The sequence below is a fragment of the Diabrotica virgifera genome, chromosome 8, assembly GCF_917563875.1.
Source record: "Diabrotica virgifera virgifera chromosome 8, PGI_DIABVI_V3a".
Classification (NCBI taxonomy): domain Eukaryota; kingdom Metazoa; phylum Arthropoda; class Insecta; order Coleoptera; family Chrysomelidae; genus Diabrotica; species Diabrotica virgifera.
This window is the reverse complement of record NC_065450.1, coordinates 123,938,330-123,955,143: the sequence shown is the minus strand read 5'-3', so window position 1 is coordinate 123,955,143 and position 16,814 is coordinate 123,938,330. Positions and strand designations below refer to the sequence as shown.

Below are 16,814 nucleotides of genomic sequence, written 5' to 3'. Positions count from 1 at the left end.
CTTAGCAAAAATATGGTCCATAAAAATGTGAAAAAAGTTGTATGTATGAGATCCCAAGGCCCAGTAAAAGAAGAGATGTAACTAATGAAAAGTGGTTTATACTCGCCAAATTCCAAATCGGATATTTCAACGTGAAATAACCAAAAAATAAGGCACTTTTTGGGAAACACTAATTACAATTTTTAACGTGTTTAAAAAAGCTTTACTTTTGTTTTTCATAACAGATTCTAGCATTAAAAGTAAGGAAGTTACGCTCAAAATAAAGTTATTACCTTTTTTTTTTGGTAAAAAAATCGTGGAAATCCCCTAACTAGCATCACTTCACAAGTTACTTTACTCGTGTATATGATCTGTAAGTTTCATCGGTTCAAAATGCTTATTATTGAAGCGGCTGTAGTTGAACGGGCTTGAACTAGTCAATAATCACGAGTGTATGCAAATTTTGATCAGCCATATCTTAACCAATTTTTGTCTTACAGAAAAACAAAAAAAAATCAAAATATTCAGAAAATCAAAATTGAAAAAATTTATTTAAGAATTAAAAAATTTCTTCTTTTTTTTTTTATTAACATCCAAGTTTTTTACAATCTGTTTTACAATGAAAACAATAAGTAAAATTGTTTGTCTTTACAATGGCAGAGAGATGTAAGGTCCAGTGACCAAAGCATCACGACACACACACATTACCTTGTTTACCGGTGAGATGCGCACATACACTGATACGCGAGCACGAAAACTAAAACTAAAACTAGCACAGAACACAATGGCTGGACGCTGTTGAAGGCGTAGCTTCCTCTGCTGTAGGCTCTGTCAGGATCGGTTAGGTAGGTCCAAGGGATCATATCGCTTCAATCTCTTCGCTTGTTGCTTGTTGAGAAGATTGTGTGCCAGGGTGTTTGGATGTACCCGCAACCTATTTTGATATTGTTCAGAAGATTTTTTGCACTCTTCGGAGACTGATAGTACCTGAAGATCTCTATGTATTGCGTCATTATGGATGTACCAAGGGGCATTAGCGATTGTTCTTAGAGTTTTGGATTGAAATCTTTGTATTTTCATAATATTAGATTTACTAGCTGATCCCCAGAGCTGCGAACCATATGTCCAAATGGGTTTTATTATTGTTTTGTATATAAGCAGCTTGTTATCGATCGATAGGTGAGAGTTTTTTCCCAACATCCAGTAAAGTTTTCTGTATACAATTCCCAGTTGAAGTCTTTTCGTCCATATATGTTTGGTCCAAGTTAGTCGTTTGTCAAGGTGAATACCTAGATATTTTACGTCATCCTTTTGAGGTAAAGGATGTCCATCGAGATTAAGTTCTGGACATGTACCTCTTCTTAGAGTGAATGTAATGTGTGTGGATTTTGAGGGGTTTACTCTAATTCTCCAGAGTTTAAGCCATTCATTTGTTTTGTTCAGATGTAGTTGCAGTCTCTCTGATGCTATTATTGGATTACCATGAGAGGCCAGGAAAGCAGTATCATCTGCGAATGTTGCAAGTGTTAGGTCGTTGCTTGTTGGAAAGTCAGCCGTATATATTAGGTATAGGATCGGTCCGAGCACACTACCCTGAGGTACACCAGATAGGATGGGGTAGAGTTTTGTATATGCTTCACTATATTTTACCAGATATCTCCTTTCTGTAAGGTATGATTGAAGCAGAAAGATTATTATGATTATCGATGTAGTTGGAAGGTATTCACGTATAGGATAGGTCAAGTTAATATTGTAAACAACTTATGTAGTGAATCATCGGCTTCGAATTAAATATAATGTTATCGGAAAACCTGGGTTTTAATTAATTGGGACCAGAAGGCATAACATCACACTATTTAATACAATGGTGTTTTATATTAGATTTGATAATGATAGCTGTGCCACCGTGTGCTTTGTCATTTAGATGTTTTGTGTAGTGAACAGTGTATTTTGGAATTTTTATATAATTTTTGTCTGTTAGATGGGCTTCTGATATGAGCATAACATCAATTTTCTTCTCGTCGAGAAAAATTTTTATTTCTTGGATATGATTCGTTAGCCCATTTGAGTTCCAGACGGCTATTTTAAGTGCGTTTTGCATTAGTGCATTTTGGAGATCATAGTGGTAAGGAGATTAAGCATAGTATCCATTCTCTCCATTAATTTTGCCATCATGTTTTCTAGGTTGGCAATTGTCGTTAAATGGTTTGAGCCAACATTACTTTGTTGGTTTGTGATTTCAGCTGTTTGACTATTTCCTGACGTTTTTTGAGCGTAAGAAACACTAGGGATTACTGTTTGGCTGTTAATTGTATTGATGTCTGTTCTATGGGTCTCTTGTTTCTGTCTGAGTTGGGGGAACTTTTCTTTTTGTATTTGTTTGTATACGCTGCAGCCCTTATAGTTGGCCGGATGGTTTCCCATACAGAGTACACATTGTACGTTATTGCTGCGTTCCTTGCGTGGGCAGTCTAGAGTATGATGATTACTTGCACACTTTACGCATCTTGGAGGCATATAACAGAATTTTTGTGTGTGTCCATAACGTTGACATTTGGTACATTGGGGAACCTGACGCTTGGGATGTGGTGGTTCGAAGGACACAATCATATTCTGAAGTGCTCTCACTTCATAAATGTCTTTATTATTTGGCTTAGCTTTTAGTTCTATATAAAAAAGCGGAAGCGCCGTTTTGAATCCATTCTTATATATATTAGCTATGTTGGTAACTTCGTGTCCCATTTGTGCTAACTCATCTTTTAAAGCATCTTTATCTGCTGTTTGATGCATATTACGAAGTACAACTCGGAATGTTCTTTCTTCCTTTGTTTGGTAGGTGTAATAGTGGGTTTTTTTCTCATTTAGTGCTTTGGCTATGTTTCGGTAATGTTCAGAGGTTGTGGGCTGGATCTTTACTTGGTTGTTATAAAGGCATTTGATGGTGTATCCCAGTGGGGATATTGTTTCTAACAATTCTCTAAGAGGTTTTATATCACCTACATCTGAAACAAATATGGGTGGGGGCTGAATACTATTTTTAACTTCATCAGTTTCGGTTAGGTTGGTCTCATCAGGTATTTCATCTAAGCTAGCAAATCTATTAGACGTTGGTGTGGGTGCTTTGAGCCAGTAATCGCTCATTATTGTTTGTCTTAGTTGTTTATCAGCTTCAGGGCTGTCCTTTCTTGCTCTTTTGCGCGCTTGAACAGTGTCCCATCCTTGGTCCTGATTTTCTTGGCTATCGTGTAGATTACTGATGTGTATTGGTGACGGTTGATAAGAATAAGAAGAAGAAGAAGCATGATTAGAAAGAAAAGAGTTACCTGGTTGTTCTTGTTGATTGTTAGTAGAATCAGTCTCTTGGTGCACTATAATGCTTGAGTAATTTTCATTGCTTTGTTGCTCACTAGACGAGGCTGTGGTTGAATCTCTCGATGGTTGTTCCATGGTATTTGTTTGCAAGTTAGCGGTGTATTCTTCTGAAGTTGATCTTCTCGTCGGAGATCCGCTCACTTTATTTGAATTTAGAAACGGATTGTCTTTGTCTATGATTTCTACATTTTCGCTCATCCTGTATCACAATTAAATGTTTTATACATCACGAACAATTATTTTATGGGACGCCTATGACTTTATTTGCCGGTATTTTTGCGTATAGAAAATAGAAATAGTTTTATTTTATTTGCGTTTTTAAAACACTGGTAATTAATATTACTAATTAACGATAAAGTTTGGAACAAAAACTGGTTACTAGATATTTTTGTACTAAAAATAAATTTATGCGACCGTCTCTAGCAAAGGTTGGATCGAGACTGAAAATTTACTTTAAAACAATTAAAAAAAAAAACTTTTTGGGAAACACTAATTACAACTTTTTTAACGTGTTTAAAAAAGCTTTACTTTTGTTTTTCATAACAGACTCTAGCATTAAAAGGAAGTTACGCTCAAAATAAAGTTATTACCTTTTTTTTGGTAAAAAAATCGTGGAAATCCCCTAACTAGCATCACTTCACAAGTTGCTTTACTCGTGTATATGATCTGTAAGTTTCATCGGTTCAAAATGCTTATTATTGAAGCGGCTGTAGTTGAAAGGGCTTGAACTAGTCAATAATCACGAGTGTATGCAAATTTTGATCAGCCATATCTTAACCAATTTTTGTCTTACAGAAAAACAAAAAAAAAATCAAAATATTCAGAAAATCAAAATTGAAAAAATTTATTTAAGAATTAAAAAATTTACTTTAAAACAATTTTTTTAAAAAAGCCCTTTGAGGCGATGAAACTTACACATCGTATAAATAATACACAAATAAAGTAACTTGTGAAGCGGTAACGATTCATTTGATTTAAGATGCTAACTAGGGGGTGATGTTCCCGAGTTTTTTTGACCAAAAAAAAAGGGACCAACTTTATTTTGAACGTGACTTCTTTACTTTTGATGCTAGAAACTTTTTTAAAAAACAAAAAGGAATATTTTTTTAAACACTTTAAAAAAGTTGTAATGAATTTTCCCCAAAACGTGCATAATGTTTTGGTTATTTCACGTTGAAATATTTGCTTTGAAATTTGACAGATATTAACCTATTTTTCATTAGCTATAACTTTGCTTCTACTGGGTCTAGGGAGTTAATACAATCTTCCATTTTCACGGTTTTAGAAGCCATATTTTGCTAAGAATATTTTTTTCGATAAAATACTAACTTTTTGAGTTAATTGCAAAAATCCGACCAAAAATGTGTTTTTTTGTCGAAAAATAAACATATTTATTCGCAAATAACTCGAAAAGTATTAACTTAGTGAAAAAACTCTATTTTGAACGTATATTTTTTCACCCCCGAGAAGAGGTAAAACTCACCCCCAGAGGAAAAGCACACATCGTTACAATATGACTTTTTTTCTTTAACATGTTACCTATGTGTATGGAAAAGTTCATTTTAATCCAAGCGCTTCTTTAAAAGTTGGAGCAAAAACTGTGATTCAATGTTACTACTATACGTAAAAGTTCTGTTTTTAATTTCTCTGTTTTATTAGCATGTTAAAATGAATAGAAAATAGTAGGAGCGCAATGGAAGATATTATTTAAAAAAAATTGAGTATACAAAAGCAAACGAATTTTGTTGAAGTCAATAAGGGAAACAAGAGGAAAATATGTTGCTGACGGAAACGATAACAAAAAATGTTACGTAAAGAGAAAACAACTTGGAAAAAATAAACACTGCTATGCACTGCAGCGAATAAATCTAGAGATAAAATAAAGTATAAACAGAAGCATATAACCATTGATGTAAAAATACCCAGGATAGAACCTATGAACAAAATTCTTCCGTCCAAAGTAGCTGATAAGAAGTAGCCGCTAACGTGACATAACAATGGCCGACTCTTAGTTTCCGGAATGATTTCTTGATTTACCAACAGGAATGCATTAAATTATTGACTTAATACTTGTTTAATACATAATGCTACCTGTTTTACATTAAAATATGTCACCAAAAAAGAATGTGAAGCCTGTTTTTACGATGTCTACCATACGGACCAGATTTCAAAAGAAATACCACAGCTAATAAGCCTAATGAGTCAGTTTTTAAAACATTTCTTGAGAATACTACCCACAAGATTGTTTAAAAAATGTGAAGAGTTTAGTGACCGGAGTCAGTTTAAATTCAAAAATCGACTTAGCACGAGAGATACGATCTTTAGTATGCAAACATTAATACAGAATTAGAAGAAGACTAAGTTTTCACTCTAATGGCATATAAAACAACATAATGCTATTCTACACCCCACCAGAATTAAAACAATGGGAACCTTCTCTGGTTACACCTCCGAGGCTTCTACAATATGCAAGTCATACCGATGCTGAGATTAAGGAAGATGAGGGAATTCTACAATTTACAATTCACGTCCCATCTGCTCAGCGCGGTAAAGTTCCAACGAGAATGGTTCTCTTCGTACTCCAATCAGAGTAAATGTAAATCAAAAATGAATAACCATTTTCAATTTCGTTGCAAAACGAAAATACAGCCGAACCATATTCCAGTCCAATCAGAGAGTGCATCAAGCACCTCTACCGGTTTCGAAACTTATTAGTCTCTCATCAGGAGGCACATATGTTGCTCTCCCTGATCCAACCAAAACAAAACCCCAGCGTGCAGTCCCGGATTGCAACGAACGAAATGGCATAGATGCCCTAGCGGCAACTGCTACAACAAGACTAAGTTTTCACTCTAATGGCATATAAAACAACATAATGCTATTCTACACACCACCAGAATGAAAACAATGGGAACCTTCTCTAGTTACACCTCCGAGGCTTCTACAATATGCAAGCCATACGGATACTGAGACTAAGGAAGATGAGGGAATTCTACAATTTACAATTCACGTCCCATCTGCTCAGCGCGGTAAAGTTTTAACGAGAATGGTTCCCTTCGTACTCCAATCAGAGTAAATGTAAATCAAAACAGAATAACCATTTTCAATTTACTCTGATTGGAGTACGAAGGGAACCATTCTCGTTGGAACTTTACCGCGCTGAGCAGATGGGACGTGAATTGTAAATTGTAGAATTCCTCATCTTCCTTAGTCTCAGCATCCGTATGGCTTGCATATTGTAGAAGCCTCGGAGGTGTAACCAGAGAAGGTTCCCATTGTTTTCATTCTGGTGGGGTGTAGAATAGCATTATGTTGTTTTATATGCCATTAGAGTGTCTAGAGAATGCTCCAATAACGGACTTAACATAAATGCAACAAAGACAAAGTTACTTGTGGTTAGTAAACAAGACGTCGGCCCTATGCAACTAATTGTCAGTGATGAATCAATAACAAAAGTTAACCATTTTAAATACCTAGGATGTTGGATAAACGAGACACTAAATCCGGATGAAGAAATTAAAACTCGTATAGAAATTGCAAGAGGAGCATTTATGAAACTTAGATCTATTGTGAGCAACTCTCAGCTGAATTTACAACTAAGAATCAAGTTCCTAAAATGTTATGTGTATCCTCTATTACTATATGGATGTGAAACCTGGATCATGAAGGTTAACATGATGAACAAATTAGAAGCCTTTGAGATGTGGTCGTATCGTAGAATGCTCAGAATATCTTGGGTTCAACGCATTTCAAACAGAGAAGTCTTAAACAGAGTAGGTCAAGGCGAAGGTGACTTAATGAAGATGATAAAAAAGAGAAAACTTGAATATCTGGGGCATATAATGAGAGGTAGCAGATACAGGATGCTGCAGTTAATACTCAATGGAAAGATCGACGGAAAAAGGGGAATTGGTCGAAAGAAATATTCATGGCTCCGAAACCTTCGTCAATGGACTGGCTTATCAGCAGATCAATTGTTACATGCCGCACAAGATCGAGAACGATATCGGCAAATTGTTATGGAAGCTACCCACGCCTAAAAATTTGGGCACGGTACTTAAAGAAGAAGATATGCCATTAGAGTGAAAACTTAGTCTTGTTGTAGCAGTTGCCGTTAGGGCATCTATGCCATTTCGTTCGTTGCAATCCGGGACTGCACGCTGGGGTTTTGTTTTGGTTGGATCAGGGAGAGCAACATATGTGCCTCCTGATGAGAGACTAATAAGTTTCGAAACCGGTAGAGGTGCTTGATGCACTCTCTGATTGGACTGGAATATGGTCGGCTGTATTTTCGTTTTGCAACGAAATTGAAAATGGTTATTCATTTTTAATACAGAATTGTTTAGGTCAAAGAAGTTTTCCTCTTTTCATCAATTATGAGAAAGCATTCGACAACGTAAGACAAGAACTAATGTTACAATATCTACAAGAGTTAGGATTGGATGCCAAGGACATAAGAGTTATCGCTAATCTGTATTGGAACCAGACAGTAGCAGTATGTCTTAAAACGGTGGTATTACATTAAACGGCATATTTATTAACAACATTAATAGTATGATACAATTGGTCCAAAAAAAGACCTAACCCAGACATAAAGTAAAAGTTTTTTCCCAACACCAAATTGTTCTTCATGTTTCATATATTGTTCAGTCAAAAGTTACACCATTTTGAGGAAGAAGAAGAAAATTACACGGTATAGGAAAGTGTAAGCCAACGACGCTCTTCGTAGAAAACTTCTAGTCTTCAACGACCCCAAAGCTGACCCAGTGCAGTAGCTGACGCCGGAAAGTATTTCTTTCTTGCTATGTTTGATGCCAGGAACATGGAAAATCTAGATTGTTTTCGCTACCAGTCTTACTTGAATGCTATTGCAAAGCAGCCTACACATTCTTTGCTCAAGTTAGCTGCACTACGACCACTTCAGGAGAGTCCAGCCAGCATTCGTTCTGAACTTACCACCATGTACAGCAGTGGCTGATTGAGAAGAAGGATCCGCTCGAGTGGGGTTGGAAGAAGATTAACTAACACCTGACACCAATTACAACAGTATGTGCTGAAGTTCCCGAGGAATTACTTTCCCTAATATTGTGTAGTTGCAAAGATGAATGCATCCGTAACTGTGAGTGTAGAAAGAGTGGTCTAAACTGCTTAAGCATATGCAGCAATTGATCGGGCTTAGGTGTGATAATAGGGGCACATCAATCACAGACGAAAATGTAGAAGATGAGGATGTTGTATTTAAAGAGGACTGAAACTAATGAATAAGTTTAATTTAAGGGATGAATAAGTTTACTTGAAACTCATTGCACTCAACATTATTATGCAAGAAATATTTTGGGTATTTAAAATTATTTTGTTGGACAAAATGAATAACCATTTTCAATTTCGTTGCAAAACGAAAATACAGCCGAACCATATTCTAGTCCAATCAGAGAGTGCAGCAAGCACCCCTACCGGTTTCGAAACTTATTAGTCTCTCATCAGGAGGCACATATGCTGCTTTCCCTAATCCAACCAAAACAAACCCCAGCGTGCAGTCCCGGATTGCAACGAACGAAATGGCATAGATGCCCTAGCGGAAACTGCTAGCAAAAAGACTAAGTTTTCACTCTAATGGCATATAAAACAACACAATGCCATTCTACACCCCACCAGAATGAAAACAATGGGAACCTTCTGTGGTTACACCTCCGAGGCTTCTACAATTTGCAAGCCATACGGATGCTGAGGCTAAGGAAGATGAGGGAATTCTTTAATTTACAATTCACGTCCCATCTGCTCAGAGCGGTAAAGTTCCAACGAGAATGGTTCCCTTCGTACTCCAATAAGAGTAAATGTAAATCAAAATTAATAACCATTTTCAATTTCGTTGCAAAACGAAAATACAGCCGAACCATATTCTAGTCCAGTCAGAGATTGCAGCAAGCACCCCTACCGGTTTCGAAACTTGTTAGTCTCTCATCAGGTGGCACATATGCTACTCTCTCTGATCCAACCAAAACAAACCCCAGCGTGCAGTCCCGGATTGCAACGAACGAAATGGCATAGATACCCTAGCGGCAACTGCTAGCAAAAAGACTAAGTTTTCACTCTAATGGTATATAAAACAACACAATGCCATTCTACACCCCACCAGAATGAAAACAATGGGAACCTTCTCTGGTTACACCACCGAGGCTTCTACAATTTGCAAGCCATACGGATGCTGAGACTAAGGAAGATGAGGGAATTCTACAATTTACAATTCACGTCCCATCTGCTCAGCGCGGTATAGTTCCATAGAGAATGGTTCCCTTCGTACTCCAATAAGAGTAAATGTAAATCAAAATGAATAACCATTTTCAATTTCGTTGCAAAACGAAAATACAGCCGAACCATATTCTAGTCCAATCAGAGATTGCAGCAAGCACCCCTACCGGTTTCGAAACTTATTAGTCTCTCATCAGGTGGCACATATGCTACTCTCTCTGATCCAACCAAAACAAACCCCAGCGTGCAGTCCCGGATTGCAACGAACGAAATGGCATAGATACCCTAGCGGCAACTGCTAGCAAAAAGACTAAGTTTTCACTCTAATGGTATATAAAACAACACAATGCCATTCTACACCGCACCAGAATGAAAACAATTGGAACCTTCACTGGTTACACCACCGAGGCTTCTACAATTTGCAAGCCATACGGATGCTGAGACTAAGGAAGATGAGGGAATTCTACAATTTACAATTCACGTCCAATCTGCTCAGCGCGGTATAGTTCCATAGAGAATGGTTCCCTTCGTACTCCAATAAGAGTAAATGTAAATCAAAATGAATAACCATTTTCAATTTCGTTGCAAAACGAAAATACAGCCGAACCATATTCTAGTCCAATCAGAGATTGCAGCAAGCACCCCTACCGGTTTCGAAACTTATTAGTCTCTCATCAGGTGGCACATATGCTACTCTCTCTGATCCAACCAAAACAAACCCCAGCGTGCAGTCCCGGATTGCAACGAACGAAATGGCATAGATACCCTAGCGGCAACTGCTAGCAAAAAGACTAAGTTTTCACTCTAATGGTATATAAAACAACACAATGCCATTCTACACCGCACCAGAATGAAAACAATGGGAACCTTCTCTGGTTACACCTCCGAGGCTTCTACAATTTGCAAGCCATACGGATGCTGAGACTAAGGAAGATGAGGGAATTCTACAATTTACAATTCACGTCCCATCTGCTCAGCGCGGTATAGTTCCATAGAGAATGGTTCCCTTCGTACTCCAATAAGAGTAAATGTAAATCAAAATGAATAACCATTTTCAATTTCGTTGCAAAACGAAAATACAGCCGAACCATATTCTAGTCCAATCAGAGAGTGCAGCAAGCACCCCTACCGGTTTCGAAACTTATTAGTCTCTCATCAGGAGACACATATGCTGCTTTCCCTAATCCAACCAAAACAAACCCCAGCGTGCAGTCCCGGATTGCAACGAACGAAATGGCATAGATGCCCTAGCGGAAACTGCTAGCAAAAAGACTAAGTTTTCACTCTAATGGCATATAAAACAACACAATGCCATTCTACACCCCACCAGAATGAAAACAATGGGAACCTTCTCTGGTTACACCTCCGAGGCTTCTACAATTTGCAAGCCATACGGATGCTGAGACTAAGGAAGATGAGGGAATTCTTTAATTTACAATTCACGTCCCATCTGCTCAGAGCGGTAAAGTTCCAACGAGAATGGTTCCCTTAGTACTCCAATAAGAGTAAATGTAAATCAAAATTAATAACCATTTTCAAGTTCGTTGCAAAACGAAAATACAGCCGAACCATATTCTAGTCCAATTAGAGATTGCAGCAAGCACCCCTACCGGTTTAGAAACTTATTAGTCTCTCATCAGGTGGCACATATGCTACTCTCTCTGATCCAACCAAAACAAACCCCAGCGTGCAGTCCCGGATTGCAACGAACGAAATGGCATAGATACCCTAGCGGCAACTGCTAGCAAAAAGACTATGTTTTCACTCTAATGGCATATAAAACAACACAATGCCATTCTACACCGCACCAGAATGAAAACAATGGGAACCTTCTCTGGTTACACCTCCGAGGCTTCTACAATTTGCAAGCCATACGGATGCTGAGACTAAGGAAGATGAGGGAATTCTACAATTTACAATTCACGTCCCATCTGCTTAGCGCGGTATAGTTCCATAGAGAATGGTTCCCTTCGTACTCCAATAAGAGTAAATGTAAATCAAAATGAATAACCATTTTCAATTTCGTTGCAAAACGAAAATACATCCGAACCATATTCTAGTCCAATCAGAGAGTGCAGCAAGCACCCCTACCGGTTTCGAAACTTATTAGTCTCTCATCAGGAGGCACATATGCTGCTCTCTCTCTGATATGTGCCTCCTGATGAGAGACTAATAAGTTTCGAAACCGGTAGGGGTGCTTGCTGCACTCTCTGATTGGACTAGAATATGGTTCGGCTGTATTTTCGTTTTGCAACGAAATTGAAAATGGTTATTTATTTTGATTTACATTTACTCTTATTGGAGTACGAAGGGAACCATTCTCGTTGGAACTTTACCGCGCTGAGCAGATGGGACGTGAATTGTAAATTGTAGAATTCCCTCATCTTCCTTAATCTCAGCATCCGTATGGCTTGCAAATTGTAGAAGCCTCGGAGGTGTAACCAGAGAAGGTTCTCATTGTTTTCATTCTGGTGGGGTGTAGAATAGCATTATGTTGTTTTATATGCCATTAGAGTGAAAACTTAGTCTTGTTGTAGCAGTTGCCGCTAGGGCATCTATGCCATTTCGTTCGTTGCAATCCGGGACTGCACGCTGGGGTTTTGTTTTGGTTGGATCAGGGAGAGCAACATATGTGCCTCCTGATGAGAGACTAATAAGTTTCGAAACCGGTAGAGGTGCTTGCTGCAATCTCTGATTGGACTGGAATATGGTTCGGCTGTATTTTCGTTTTGCAACGAAATTGAAAATGGTTATTCATTTTTAATACAGAATTGTTTAGGTCAAAGAAGTTTTCCTCTTTTCATCAATTATGAGAAAGCATTCGACAACGTAAGACAAGAACTAATGTTACAATATCTACAAGAGTTAGGATTGGATGCCAAGGACATAAGAGTTATCGCTGATCTGTATTGGAACTAGACAGTAGCAGTATGTCTTAAAACGGTGGTATTACATTAAACGGCATATTTATTAACAACATTAATAGTATGATACAATTGGTCCAAAAAAAGACCTAACCCAGACATAAAGTAAAAGTTTTTTCCCAACACCAAATTGTTCTTCATGTTTCATATATTGTTCAGTCAAAAGTTACACCATTTTGAGGAAGAAGAAGAAAATTACACGGTATAGGAAAGTGTAAGCCAACGACGCTCTTCGTAGAAAACTTCTAGTCTTCAACGACCCCAAAGCTGACCCAGTGCAGTAGCTGACGCCGGAAAGTATTTCTTTCTTGCTATGTTTGATGCCAGGAACATGGAAAATCTAGATTGTTTTCGCTACCAGTCTTACTTGAATGCTATTGCAAAGCAGCCTACACATTCTTTGCTCAAGTTAGCTGCACTACGACCACTTCAGGAGAGTCCAGCCAGCATTCGTTCTGAACTTACCACCATGTACAGCAGTGGCTGATTGAGAAGAAGGATCCGCTCGAGTGGGGTTGGAAGAAGATTAACTAACACCTGACACCAATTACAACAGTATGTGCTGAAGTTCCCGAGGAATTACTTTCCCTAATATTGTGTAGTTGCAAAGATGAATGCATCCGTAACTGTGAGTGTAGAAAGAGTGGTCTAAACTGCTTAAGCATATGCAGCAATTGATCGGGCTTAGGTGTGATAATAGGGGCACATCAATCACAGACGAAGATGTAGAAGATGAGGATGTTGTATTTAAAGAGGACTGAAACTAATGAATAAGTTTAATTTAAGGGATGAATAAGTTTACTTGAAACTCATTGCACTCAACATTATTATGCAAGAAATATTTTGGGTATTTAAAATTATTTTGTTGGACAAAATGAATAACCATTTTCAATTTCGTTGCAAAACGAAAATACAGCCGAACCATATGCTAGTCCAATCAGAGAGTGCAGCAAGCACCCCTACCGGTTTCGAAACTCATTAGTCTCTCATCAGGAGGCACATATGCTGCTTTCCCTAATCCAACCAAAACAAACCCCAGCGTGCAGTCCCGAATTGCAACGAACGAAATGGCATAGATGCCCTAGCGGAAACTGCTAGCAAAAAGACTAAGTTTTCACTCTAATGGCATATAAAACAACACAATGCCATTCTACACCCCACCAGAATGAAAACAATGGGAACCTTCTGTGGTTACACCTCCGAGGCTTCTACAATTTGCAAGCCATACGGATGCTGAGACTAAGGAAGATGAGGGAATTCTTTAATTTACAATTCACGTCCCATCTGCTCAGAGCGGTAAAGTTCCAACGAGAATGGTTCCCTTCGTACTCCAATAAGAGTAAATGTAAATCAAAATTAATAACCATTTTCAATTTCGTTGCAAAACGAAAATACAGCCGAACCATATTCTAGTCCAATCAGAGATTGCAGCAAGCACCCCTACCGGTTTCGAAACTTATTAGTCTCTCATCAGGTGGCACATATGCTACTCTCTCTGATCCAACCAAAACAAACCCCAGCGTGCAGTCCCGGATTGCAACGAACGAAATGGCATAGATACCCTAGCGGCAACTGCTAGCAAAAAGACTAAGTTTTCACTCTAATGGTATATAAAACAACACAATGCCATTCTACACCCCACCAGAATGAAAACAATGGGAACCTTCTCTGGTTACACCACCGAGGCTTCTACAATTTGCAAGCCATACGGATGCTGAGACTAAGGAAGATGAGGGAATTCTACAATTTACAATTCACGTCCCATGTGCTCAGCGCGGTATAGTTCCATAGAGAATGGTTCCCTTAGAGAATGATAATTATAATTCCCTTATAATTCCATAGAGAGTGCAGCAAGCACCCCTACCGGTTTCGAAACTTATTAGTCTCTCATCAGGAGGCACATATGCTGCTCTCTCTCTGATATGTGCTTCCTGATGAGAGACTAATAAGTTTCGAAACCGGTAGGGGTGCTTGCTGCACTCTCTGATTGGACTAGAATATGGTTCGGCTGTATTTTCGTTTTGCAACGAAATTGAAAATGGTTATTTATTTTGATTTACATTTACTCTTATTGGAGTACGAAGGGAACCATTCTCGTTGGAACTTTACCGCGCTGAGCAGATGGGACGTGAATTGTAAATTGTAGAATTCCCTCATCTTCCTTAATCTCAGCATCCGTATGGCTTGCAAATTGTAGAAGCCTCGGAGGTGTAACCAGAGAAGGTTCTCATTGTTTTCATTCTGGTGGGGTGTAGAATGGCATTGTGTTGTTTTATATGCCATTAGAGTGAAAACTTAGTCTTATTTTGTTAGAATTTACTGTTGGAAAGATACTCATGCTACATTGTCCATAGAAAGTTCAGAGTGGGTTTCTCCGTACCACAGGTTTATATGGCCTAGGCCTGTGGAAGCCTCTTTTACCTTAAAAAGTAGCGCCACTTAAGAAGGTGGTGATGTTGACGTCCCTTCAAGGGCTTATCAATAACATACCACCGACCACTGAAATAGCAAATTACATTTACAAAACACAATCCTGTTAAAGAAATTAGTTTCCTCGGTAATAATATTATAATTTTCCCAAAAAATATAAACAATATAGAAAACTTCCACTTTTACAACCTTCGTAACTCCGAGACTGTTGATTTTAGAACAATTATTATACATCAGATCTTTTTTTTTTGTTTTAAATTTAACGTAGAACATTTTTGTATAGAACATTGTTCACGCTAAACCGCATAGTTTTCGAAATATTTGCAAAAAACGTAAAAAACTAACTCCAACCCGGCGCTGGAAATAATGTAACTTTTTTACTGATTTATAGATGCACCATATAGAACAATTTGGTGTTGAAGGATAACTTTTACTTTGGATGTCAGGGTTTGGGTCTAATCATGCCATACTATAAGTAGTATTCTTCTTCTGTAAGTTCCATCTTCTATCGAAGGTTGGAAATCATCATGGCAATTCGGATCCTGTTGACTGCCGCTCTAAATAGCTCTGCACTGCTGCATTCGAACCATTCCTTTAAGTTCTTAAGCCAGGATGTTCTTCGTCTTCCCACACCTCGCTTTCCTCGGATTTTACCTTGCATAATAATTTGTAATAATGAGTATTTTTGCCCTATCATCACCTGTCCCAAGTACTAAGTGTTCGTCTTTTGATAGTTAATATTATTTCCGGTTTATTTCCTATCGTTCTAGTTACTTCCACGTTTGACATTCTTTGAATCCAAGATATTCGTAGGATTCTTCTGTAACACCAATATTCAAAGACGATCAACTTATTCAGATGGACTTGTTTTAATGTCCACGCTTCCAAGCCATAAAGAAGAGTAGAGAACACGTAACACCGAAGCATCCTTAGGCGTAGTTCTAACCTTATATCCCGACAACAAAGAAACTTCTTAAGTTGAATGGATGATGCACGTGCTATGGTATGGTATGCTTTATTGTCATAAAATTTTACCAATTTGTGGACAAAGCTTATACAAAATAAAAAATACAATAAAAAACAAAAAATAATAAAAAACTACAAACAAAACAAAAACAGAAACAGACACCAAGTAAATGGCGTGAGTTATACTACTTAATATAATTTTACAGTTATTAAGTACACATTAAAAAATTAAAAATTTTGCAAACAATATGTATACAACGTCAGAGCAAAAAGAAGGCGAACAAGGAAAAGGGAAAGGGAAAGTAAATCAAAAGTTCTATGCCGCTACAAATATGTACAAAAGTACTCGAAAGTAATAATCCTGCAAGTCATTTTGCTGAATTCAAATCGTTTATAAAAAAGTCATTCACTGTATAAAAAGCTCTATCTAGCAAATAAGCTTTCAAGGCCTTGCGAAAAGCGGGAAATGCTGTAATAGATTTGATGTTAGATGGCAGGTGATTGTGCATTTTTCTCGAATTGTATAGTATAGAGCACTTAACCAGCTCAGACCGTGGGGTTGGCAGATAAAGATTATGCTCCACGTTTCTAGGGGGATAGTTGTGAGTGGGTCTCTCTGGACCTTCTGATGCATGTTTGCGGATTAAACAAACGGATTCAAAAACAAACAAAGAAGGAAGAGTTAATATTTTAAATTTTTTAAAGAATTCTTGGTAATGAACTCTGCTATTGAGTCTCAGGGAGTAACGAAGAGCTCTCTTTTGTAGTTTAAAAATACGCTCAAATTGAATCGCACAACACTTACCCCAGAATGGAAGGGCGTACCGAAGATGAGACTTAAAAAGGGCATAATAAACGGTCCTAGATGTTGACAAATTCATTTCCGTAGCAACT

General features: G+C 37.8%; 1 protein-coding gene across 3 annotated transcripts in view; it reads left to right on the top strand.

Annotated features, from left to right (window-relative positions):
• LOC126889827 (uncharacterized) overlaps positions 1–16,814 on the top strand; it is a 787,508-nt gene that overhangs the window by 674,213 nt on the left and 96,481 nt on the right. The gene's annotated exons all lie outside the window — the stretch shown is intronic.